Below are 11,238 nucleotides of genomic sequence, written 5' to 3'. Positions count from 1 at the left end.
TTAACGAACTCCTCCCAGAGATTTGACCCGATTGACTTCAGATTCGGCGAGTCTGCTCTTGAGACCTTGACAGTGAAAAGTTACTCAAAGATCAAAAAGTTATCGAACTATGTGGCCGTGGCGTGGCGTCAAAGAAACACCATTCGCCACGAAACAGGAAGTTGTTGTAACTTGGCCGTACATTGTCGAATCTGCTCCAAATCTCTCATATGTCATAAGATCCTGACCCGGAACACATCTATATGATAATTTTGAATCAAACTGATAGCGCCACCTAGTGGCAACCGGAAGTTGTACGCTGCGTACTTTGACATCCTGCTCCTCACAGATTAATCAGATCCCTCTCAAATCTTGTCAAACAAGCCTTAAGACCTTGATAATGCTTCGTTGTGAAGATTGTAAGAAGTTACTGAAGGGCGGCGACGTGGCGGCTCGGCGAATTTCGATCCTTCGCCATGAACGAATAAACTGATGTAACTCGACTCCACATCATCAGATCTTTACCAGATGTCATGTGTTTGATTAGACTCCAGGCCTGAAGACATCTGCAGGCCAATTTTGAATCATAGTCATAGCGCCACCTACTGGTAACAGGAAGTTAAAGTCTTTATACTTTGGCTTGTTTCTCTTAGTAGGTAACTCAAATCAATATCAAATTTGTTCCACACAAATACAAGAAGTTCATAATGCCAGATCATGAAGCTTTTGATGTTTCGTCCAACGCCGTTGCCGTGGCGATGCAGTCTTCGCCGTTAACAACGAAGGTCATTTTGAGAGGCTAAAAATGCTCGAAACATAAGCAAACTTGGCAAGTAGATTACAAGGCCGAAATGTAGTTACAGAATATGATTTTATTGGTTCAGAGTGGCAAATCGGCTCAATAGCGCCCCCTACAAAATTTCGACGAAGCAGCCCTCGCAGTACGTTTGACCTAGATGTATGAAATGTGGTAGGAACATGTATCACATATGGACTTCAATAAAAGTCTCTTGGGGCCATGCTCTAAACCCAACCGGAAGTCAGCCATTTTGCATTTCTTATGAATTTCTAGTGTTGTTTTTGTCATTTCCAGGCACTGCACTTTAACGAACTCCTCCTAGGGAATTAATCAGATCAACTTCAAATTTGGTCGGTACAGTCTAAAGACCTATGTGATGAAAAGTTACTCAAAGCTTGTTGTTTCATGAAAAGCTGTTGCCGTGGCGACCCATTCTTCGCCGTTAACAACGAAGGTCATTTTGAGAGGCTAAAAATGCTCGAAACATAAGCAAACTTGGCAAGTAGATTACAAGGCCGAAATGGAGTCATGGAATATGATTTTATTGGTTCAGAGTGGCAAATCGGCTCAATAGCGCCCCCTACAAAATTTCAACGAAGCAGCCCTCGCAGTACATTTCACCTAGATGTATGAAATTTGGTAGGAACATGTATCACATATGGACTTAAATAAAAGTATATTGGGGCCATGCTCTAAACCTGCATGCAGTGTCTGACGGTCACAGAACTGAATGGCAGCATCGGCCAGAGTCCTCGCGGCGTCCGACGGTCGCGGACGTTCTCGGCCGCGCAGGCCGGAGTCCCGCCGGTACCCCGACGTGCATATTGCGAGGGCCCGCCCATCGCTGCTCGCAGCTTTAATTAGGGCCCGAGCACCGACGTAGTCGGAGCGGAGGACCTATTGAATTTCGAATGTTTATTAGGGCCCGAGCACCGACGTAGTCGGAGCGGAGGACCTATTGAATTTCGAATGTTTATTCTTATTATTCTTATTTTTAGTGTTTCGTCGCAAAAAGGAGGTGCTTGGGATATTGGGAATGTTGTGAAATTTGGCACGCAAGCCAGAATTTGCGAAAATTGCAGTCTGATTGGGGTGTCCAGCTGCGGTATGAAATATTGGCTCGCTAGCGCCCCCTATTGAGTAGCCCCAACATCAGGATTCACCCAGCTGTATGAAATTTGGTCGGTATGTGGAACGTGATGAGACGCACAAAAAATCCTCTTGGCCGTTTTGTCTAAACCAAACAGGAAGTCGGCCATTTTTGCTTTTATGACGTTTTTTGACCGTTTCAAGGCGTCATACTTTAACGAACTCCTCCCAGAGATTTGACCCGATTGACTTCAGATTCGGCTAGTCTGCTCTTGAGACCTTGGCAGTGAAAAGTTACTCAAAGATCAAAAAGTTATCGAACTATGTGGCCGTGGCGTGGCGTCAAAGAAACACCATTCGCCACGAAACAGGAAGTTGTTGTAACTCGGCTGTACATTGTCGAATCTGCTCAAAATCTCTCATATGTCATAACATCCTGACCCGGAACACATCTATATGATAATTTAGAATCATAGTGATAGCGCCACCTAGTGGCAACCGGAAGTTGTACGCTGCGTACTTTGACATCCTGCTCCTCACAGATTAATCAGATCCCTCTCAAATGTTGTCAAACAAGCCTTAAGACCTTGATAATGCTTCGTTGTGAAGATTGTAAGAAGTTACTGAAGGGCGGCGACGTGGCGGCTCGGCGAATTTCGATCCTTCGCCATGAACGAATAAACTGATGTAACTCGACTCCACATCATCAGATCTTTACCAGATTTCACGTGTTTGATTAGACTCCAGGCCTGAAGACATCTGCAGGCCAATTTTGAATCATAGTCATAGCGCCACCTACTGGTAACAGGAAGTTAAAGTCTTTATACTTTGGCTTGTTTCTCTTAGTAGGTAAATCAAATCAATATCAAATTTCTTCCACACACATACAAGAAGTTCATAATGCCAGATCACGAAGCTTTTGATGTTACGTCGAACGCCGTTGCCGTGGCGATGCAGTCTTCGCCGTTAACAACGAAGGTCATTTTGAGAGGCTAAAAATGCTCGAAACATAAGCAAACTTGGCAAGTAGATTACAAGGCCGAAATGTAGTTATGGAATATGATTTTATTGGTTCAGAGTGGCAAATCGGCTCAATAGCGCCCCCTACAAAATTTCAACGAAGCAGCCCTCGCAGTACGTTTCACCTAGATGTATGAAATGTGGTAGGAACATGTATCACATATGGACTTCAATAAAAGTCTCTTGGGGCTATGCTCTAAACCCAACCGGAAGTCAGCTACTTTGCATTTCTTCTGAATTTCTAGTGTCGTTTTTGTCATTTCCAGGCGCTGCACTTTAACGAACTCCTCCTAGGGAATTAATCAGATCAACTTCAAATTTGGTCGGTACAGTCTAAAGACCTTTGTGATGAAAAGTTACTCAAAGCTTGTTGTTTCGTGAAAAGCTGTTGCCGTGGCGACGCATTCTTCGCCGTTAACAACGAAGGTCATTTTGAGAGGCTAAAAATGCTTGAAACATAACCTAACTTGGCAAGTAGATTACAAGGCCGAAATGTAGTTATGGAATATGATTTTATTGGTTCAGAGTGGCAAATCGGCTCAATAGCGCCCCCTACAAAATTTCAACGAAGCAGCCCTCGCAGTACGTTTCACCTAGATGTATGAAATTTGGTAGGAACATGTATCACATATGGACTTCAATAAAAGTATATTGGGGCCATGCTCTAAACCTGCATGCAGTGTCTGACGGTCACAGAACTGAATGGCAGCATCAGCCAGAGTCCTCGCGCCGTCCGACGGTCGCGGACGTTCTCGGCCGCGCAGGCCGGAGTCCCGCCGGCACTCCGACGTGCATGCACCCCGACGTGCATATAGCGAGGGCCCGCCCATCGCTGCTCGCAGCTTTAATTATTATTATTAGGGCCCGAGCACCGACGTAGTCGGAGCGGAGGACCTATTGAATTTCGAATGTTTATTAGGGCCCGAGCACCGACGTAGTCGGAGCGGAGGACCTATTGAATTTCGAATGTTTATTATTATTATTCTTATTATTTTATGTGTTTCGTCGCAAAAAGGAGGTGCTTGGGATATTGGGAATGTTGTGAAATTTGGCACGCAAGCCAGAATTTGCGAAAATTGCAGTCTGATTGGGGTGTCCAGCTGCAGTATGAAATATTGGCTCGCTAGCGCCCCCTATTGAGTAGCCCCGACATCAGGATTCACCCAGCTGTATGAAAGTTGGTAGTTATGTGGAACGTGATGAGACGCACCAAAAATCCTCTTGGCCGTTTTCTCTAAACCAAACAGGAAGTCGGCCATTTTTGCTTTTATGACGTTTTTTGACCGTTTCAAGGCGTCATACTTTAACGAACTCCTCCCAGAGATTTGACCCGATTGACTTCAGATTCGGCGAGTCTGCTCTTGAGACCTTGACAGTGAAAAGTTACTCAAAGATCAAAAAGTTATCGAACTATGTGGCCGTGGCGTGGCGTCAAAGAAACACCATTCGCCACGAAACAGGAAGTTGTTGTAACTCGGCCGTACATTGTCGAATCTGCTCAAAGTCTCTCATATGTCATAACATCCTGACCCGGAACACATCTGTATGATAATTTTGAATCAAACTGATAGCGCCACCTAGTGGCAACCGGAAGTTGTACGCTGCGTACTTTGACATCCTGCTCCTAACAGATTAATCAGATCCCTCTCAAATGTTGTCATACAAGCCTTAAGACCTTGATAATGCTTCATTGTGAAAATTGTAAGAAGTTACTGAAGGGCGGCGACGTGGCGGCTCGGCGAATTTCGATCCTTCGCCATGAACGAATAAACTGATGTATCTCGACTCCACATCATCAGATCTTTACCAGATTTCACATGCTTGATTAGACTCCAGGCCTGAAGACATCTGCAGGCCAATTTCGAATCATAGTCATAGCGCCACCTACTGGTAACAGGAAGTTAAAGTCTTTATACTTTGGCTTGTTTCTCTTAGTAGGTAAATCAAATCAATATCAAATTTGTTCCACACAAATACAAGAAGTTCATAATGCCAGATCATGAAGCTTTTGATGTTTCGTCGAACGCCGTTGCCGTGGCGATGCAGTCTTCGCCGTGAACAACGAAGGTCATTTTGAGAGGCTAAAAATGCTCGAAACATAAGCAAACTTGGCAAGTAGATTACAAGGCCGAAATGTAGTTACAGAATCTGATTTTATTGGTTCAGAGTGGCAAATCGGCTCAATAGCGCCCCCTACAAAATTTCGACGAAGCAGCCCTCGCAGTACGTTTGACCTAGATGTATGAAATGTGGTAGGAACATGTATCGCATATGGACTTCAATAAAAGTCTCTTGGGGCTATGCTCTAAACCCAACCGGAAGTCAGCCATTTTGCATTTTTTATGAATTTCTCATGTCGTTTTTGTCATTTCCAGGCGCTGCACTTTAACGAACTCCTCCTAGGGAATTCATCAGATCAACTTCAAATTTGGTCGGTACAGTCTAAAGACCTTTGTGATGAAAAGTTACTCAAAGCTTGTTGTTTCGTGAAAAGCTGTTGCCGTGGCGACGCATTCTTCGCCGTTAACAACGAAGGTCATTTTGAGAGGCTAAAAATGCTCGAAACATAAGCAAACTTGGCATACACATTTAAAGCCCAAAATGTAGTTGTATAATATGATTTTATTGGTTCAGAGTGGCAAATCGGCTCAATAGCGCCCCCTACAAAATTTCAACGAAGCAGCCCTCGCAGTACGTTTCACCTAGATGTATGAAATTTGGTAGGAACATGTATCACATATGGACTTAAATAAAAGTATTTTGGGGCCATGCTCTAAACCTGCATGCAGTGTCTGACGGTCACAGAACTGAATGGCAGCATCGGCCAGAGTCCTCGCGGCGTCCGACGGTCGCGGACGTTCTCGGCCGCGCAGGCCGGAGTCCCGCCGGCACCCCGACGTGCATGCACCCCGACGTGCATATTGCGAGGGCCCGCCCATCGCTGCTCGCAGCTTTAATTAGGGCCCGAGCACCGACGTAGTCGGAGCGGAGGACCTATTGAATTTCGAATGTTTATTATTATTAGGGCCCGAGCACCGACGTAGTCGGAGCGGAGGACCTATTGAATTTCGAATGTTTATTATTATTCTTATTCTTATTATTTTATGTGTTTCGTCGCAAAAAGGAGGTGCTTGGGATATTGGGAAGTTTGTGAAATTTGGCAAGCAAGCCAGAATTTGCGAAAATTGCAGTCTGATTGGGGTGCCCAGCTGCGGTATGAAATATTGGCTCGCTAGCGCCCCCTATTGAGTAGCCCCAACATCAGGTTTCACCCAGCTGTATGAAAGTTGGTAGGTATGTGGAACGTGATGAGACGCACAAAAAATCCTCTTGGCCGTTTTCTCTAAACCAAACAGGAAGTCGGCCATTTTTGCTTTTATGACGTTTTTTTACCGTTTCAAGGCGTCATACTTTAACGAACTCCTCCTAGAGATTTGACCCGATTGACTTCAGATTCGGCTAGTCTGCTCTTGAGACCTTGGCAGTGAAAAGTTACTCAAAGATCAAAAAGTTATCGAACTATGTGGCCGTGGCGTGGCGTCAAACAAACACCATTCGCCACGAAACAGGAAGTTGTTGTAACTCGGCCGTACATTGTCGAATCTGCTCAAAATCTCTCATATGTCATAACATCCTGACCCGGAACACATCTATATGATAATTTTGAATCAAACTGATAGCGCCACCTAGTGGCAACCGGAATTTGTACGCTGCGTACTTTGACATCCTGCTCTTCACAGATTAATCAGATCCCTCTCAAATGTTGTCATACAAGCCTTAAGACCTTGATAATGCTTCATTGTGAAAATTGTAAGAAGTTACTGAAGGGCGGCGACGTGGCGGCTCGGCGAATTTCGATCCTTCGCCATGAACGAATAAACTGATGTATCTCGACTCCACATCATCAGATCTTTACCAGATTTCACATGCTTGATTAGACTCCAGGCCTGAAGACATCTGCAGGCCAATTTCGAATCATAGTCATAGCGCCACCTACTGGTAACAGGAAGTTAAAGTCTTTATACTTTGGCTTGTTTCTCTTAGTAGGTAAATCAAATCAATATCAAATTTCTTCCACACAAATACAAGAAGTTCATAATGCCAGATCATGAAGCTTTTGATGTTTCGTCGAACGCCGTTGCCGTGGCGATGCAGTCTTCGCCGTGAAGAACGAAGGTCATTTTGAGAGGCTAAAAATGCTCGAAACATAAGCAAACTTGGCAAGTAGATTTCAAGGCCGAAATGTAGTTATGGAATATGATTTTATTGGTTCAGAGTGGCAAATCGGCTCAATAGCGCCCCCTACAAAATTTAGACGAAGCAGCCCTCGCAGTACGTTTGACCTAGATCTATTAAAATGTGGTGGGAACATGTATCACATATGGACTTCAATAAAAGTCTCTTGGGGTTATGCTCTAAACCCAACCGGAAGTCAGCCATTTTGCATTTCTTATGAATTTTTAGTGTCGTTTTTGTCATTTCCAGGCGCTGCACTTTAACGAACTCCTCCTAGAGAATTAATCAGATCAACTTCAAATTTGGTCGGTACAGTCTAAAGACCTTTGTGATGAAAAGTTACTCAGAGCTTGTTGTTTCGTGAAAAGCTGTTGCCGTGGCGACGCATTCTTCGCCGTTAACAACGAAGGTCATTTTGAGAGGCTAAAAATGCTCGAAACATAAGCAAACTTGGCAAGTAGATTACAAGGTCGAAATGTAGTTACAGAATATGATTTTATTGGTTCAGAGTGGCAAATCGGCTCAATAGCGCCCCCTACAAAATTTCAACGAAGCAGCCCTCGCAGTACGTTTGACCTAGATGTATGAAATGTGGTAGAAACATGTATCACATATGGACTGAAATAAAAGTCTCTTGGGGTCATGCTCTAAACCCAACCGGAAGTCAGCCATTTTGCATTTTTTATGAATTTCTCATGTCGTTTTTGTCATTTCCAGGCGCTGCACTTTAACGAACTCCTCCTAGGGAATTCATCAGATCAACTTCAAATTTGGTCGGTACAGTCTAAAGACCTTTGTGATGAAAAGATACTCAAAGCTTGTTGTTTCGTGAAAAGCTGTTGCCGTGGCGACGGAATTTCGATCCTTCGCCATGAACGAATAAACTGATGTAACTCGACTCCACATCATCAGATCTTTACCAGATTTCACATGTTTGATTAGACTCCAGGCCTGAAGACATCTGTAGGCCAATTTTGAATCATAGTCATAGCGCCACCTACTGGTAACAGGAAGTTAAAGTCTTGATACTTTGGCTTGTTTCTCTTAGTAGGTCAATCAAATCAATATCAAATTTGTTCCACACAAATAGTTCATAATGCCAGATCATGAAGCTTTTGATGTTTCGTCGAACGCCGTTGCCGTGGCGATGCAGTCTTCGCCGTTAACAACGAAGGTCATTTTGAGAGGCTAAAAATGCTCGAAACATAAGCAAACTTGGCATACACATTTAAATCCCAAAATGTAGTTGTATAATATGATTTTATTGGTTCAGAGTGGCAAATCGGCTCAATAGCGCCCCCTACAAAATTTCAACGAAGCAGCCCTCGCAGTACGTTTCACCTAGATGTATGAAATTTGGTAGGAACATGTATCACATATGGACTTAAATAAAAGTATATTGGGGCCATGCTCTGAACGTGCATGCAGTGTCTGACGGTCACGGAACTGAATGACAGCATCAACCAGAGTCCTCGCGCCGTCCGACGTTCGCGGACGTTCTCGGCCGCGCAGGCCGGAGTCCCGCCGGCACCCCGACGTGCATATTGCGAGGGCCCGCCCATCGCTGCTCGCAGCTTTAATTATTCTTATTATTTTATGTGTTTCGTCGCAAAAAGGAGGTGCTTGGGATATTGGGAATGTTGTGAAATTTGGCACGCAAGCCAGAATTTGCGAAAATTGCAGTCTGATTCGGGTGTCCAGCTGCAGTATGAAATATTGGCTCGCTAGCGCCCCCTATTGAGTAGCCCCGACATCAGGATTCACCCAGCTGTATGAAAGTTGGTAGTTATGTGGAACGTGATGAGACGCACCAAAAATCCTCTTGGCCGTTTTCTCTAAACCAAACAGGAAGTCGGCCATTTTTGCTTTTATGACGTTTTTTGACCGTTTCAAGGCGTCATACTTTAACGAACTCCTCCCAGAGATTTGACCCGATTGACTTCAGATTCGGCGAGTCTGCTCTTGAGACCTTGACAGTGAAAAGTTACTCAAAGATCAAAAAGTTATCGAACTATGTGGCCGTGGCGTGGCGTCAAAGAAACACCATTCGCCACGAAACAGGAAGTTGTTGTAACTCGGCCGTACATTGTCGAATCTGCTCAAAGTCTCTCATATGTCATAACATCCTGACCCGGAACACATCTGTATGATAATTTTGAATCAAACTGATAGCGCCACCTAGTGGCAACCGGAAGTTGTACGCTGCGTACTTTGACATCCTGCTCCTAACAGATTAATCAGATCCCTCTCAAATGTTGTCATACAAGCCTTAAGACCTTGATAATGCTTCATTGTGAAAATTGTAAGAAGTTACTGAAGGGCGGCGACGTGGCGGCTCGGCGAATTTCGATCCTTCGCCATGAACGAATAAACTGATGTATCTCGACTCCACATCATCAGATCTTTACCAGATTTCACATGCTTGATTAGACTCCAGGCCTGAAGACATCTGCAGGCCAATTTCGAATCATAGTCATAGCGCCACCTACTGGTAACAGGAAGTTAAAGTCTTTATACTTTGGCTTGTTTCTCTTAGTAGGTAAATCAAATCAATATCAAATTTGTTCCACACAAATACAAGAAGTTCATAATGCCAGATCATGAAGCTTTTGATGTTTCGTCGAACGCCGTTGCCGTGGCGATGCAGTCTTCGCCGTGAACAACGAAGGTCATTTTGAGAGGCTAAAAATGCTCGAAACATAAGCAAACTTGGCAAGTAGATTACAAGGCCGAAATGTAGTTACAGAATCTGATTTTATTGGTTCAGAGTGGCAAATCGGCTCAATAGCGCCCCCTACAAAATTTCGACAAAGCAGCCCTCGCAGTACGTTTGACCTAGATGTATGAAATGTGGTAGGAACATGTATCGCATATGGACTTCAATAAAAGTCTCTTGGGGCTATGCTCTAAACCCAACCGGAAGTCACCTACTTTGCATTTCTTCTGAATTTCTAGTGTCGTTTTTGTCATTTCCAGCCGCTGCACTTTAACGAACTCCTCCTAGGGAATTAATCAGATCAACTTCAAATGTGGTCGGTACAGTCTAAAGACCTTTGTGATGAAAAGTTACTCAAAGGTTGTTGTTTCGTGAAAAGCTGTTGCCGTGGCGACGGAATTTCGATCCTTCGCCATAAACGAATAAACTGATGTAACTCGACTCCACATCATCAGATCTTTACCAGATTTCACGTGTTTGATTAGACTCCAGGCCTGAAGACATATGCAGGCCAATTTTGAATCATAGTCATAGCGCCACCTACTGGTAACAGGAAGTTAAAGTCTTGATACTATGGCTTGTTTCTCTTAGTAGGTAAATCAAATCAATATCAAATTTGTTCCACACAAATAGTTCATAATGCCAGATCATGAAGCTTTTGATGTTTCGTCGAACGCCGTTGCCGTGGCGATGCAGTCTTCGCCGTTAACAACGAAGGTCATTTTGACAGGCTAAAAATGCTCGAAACATAAGCAAACTTGGCAAGTAGATTACACGGCCGAAATGTAGTTAGGGAATATGATTTTATTGGTTCAGAGTGGCAAATCGGCTCAATAGCGCCCCCTACAAAATTTCGACGAAGCAGCCCTCGCAGTACGTTTGACCTAGATGTATGAAATTTGGTAGGAACATGTATCACATATGGACTTAATTAAAAGTATATTGGGGCCATGCTCTAAACCTGCATGCAGTGTCTGACGGTCACAGAACTGAATGGCAGCATCAGCCAGAGTCCTCGCGCCGTCCGACGGTCGCGGACGTTCTCGGCCGCGCAGGCCGGAGTCCCGCCGGCACCCCGACGTGCATATTGCGAGGGCCCGCCCATCGCTGCTCGCAGCTTTAATTATTATTATTATTCTTATTATTATTTTATGTGTTTCGTCGCAAAAAGGAGGTGCTTGGGATATTGGGAAGTTTGTGAAATTTGGCAAGCAAGCCAGAATTTGCGAAAATTGCAGTCCGATTGGGGTGCCCAGCTGCGGTATGAAATATTGGCTCGCTAGCGCCCCCTATTGAGTAGCCCCAACATCAGGTTTCACCCAGCTGTATGAAAGTTGGTAGGTATGTGGAACGTGATGAGACGCACAAAAAATCCTCTTGGCCGTTTTCTCTAAACCAA

The sequence above is a fragment of the Melanostigma gelatinosum genome (assembly GCF_949748355.1).
Source record: "Melanostigma gelatinosum genome assembly, chromosome: 22".
In the NCBI taxonomy this organism is placed as follows: Eukaryota; Metazoa; Chordata; class Actinopteri; order Perciformes; family Zoarcidae; genus Melanostigma; species Melanostigma gelatinosum.
The sequence above is the reverse complement of the archived record's forward strand: the minus strand, read 5'-3'. Positions refer to the sequence as shown.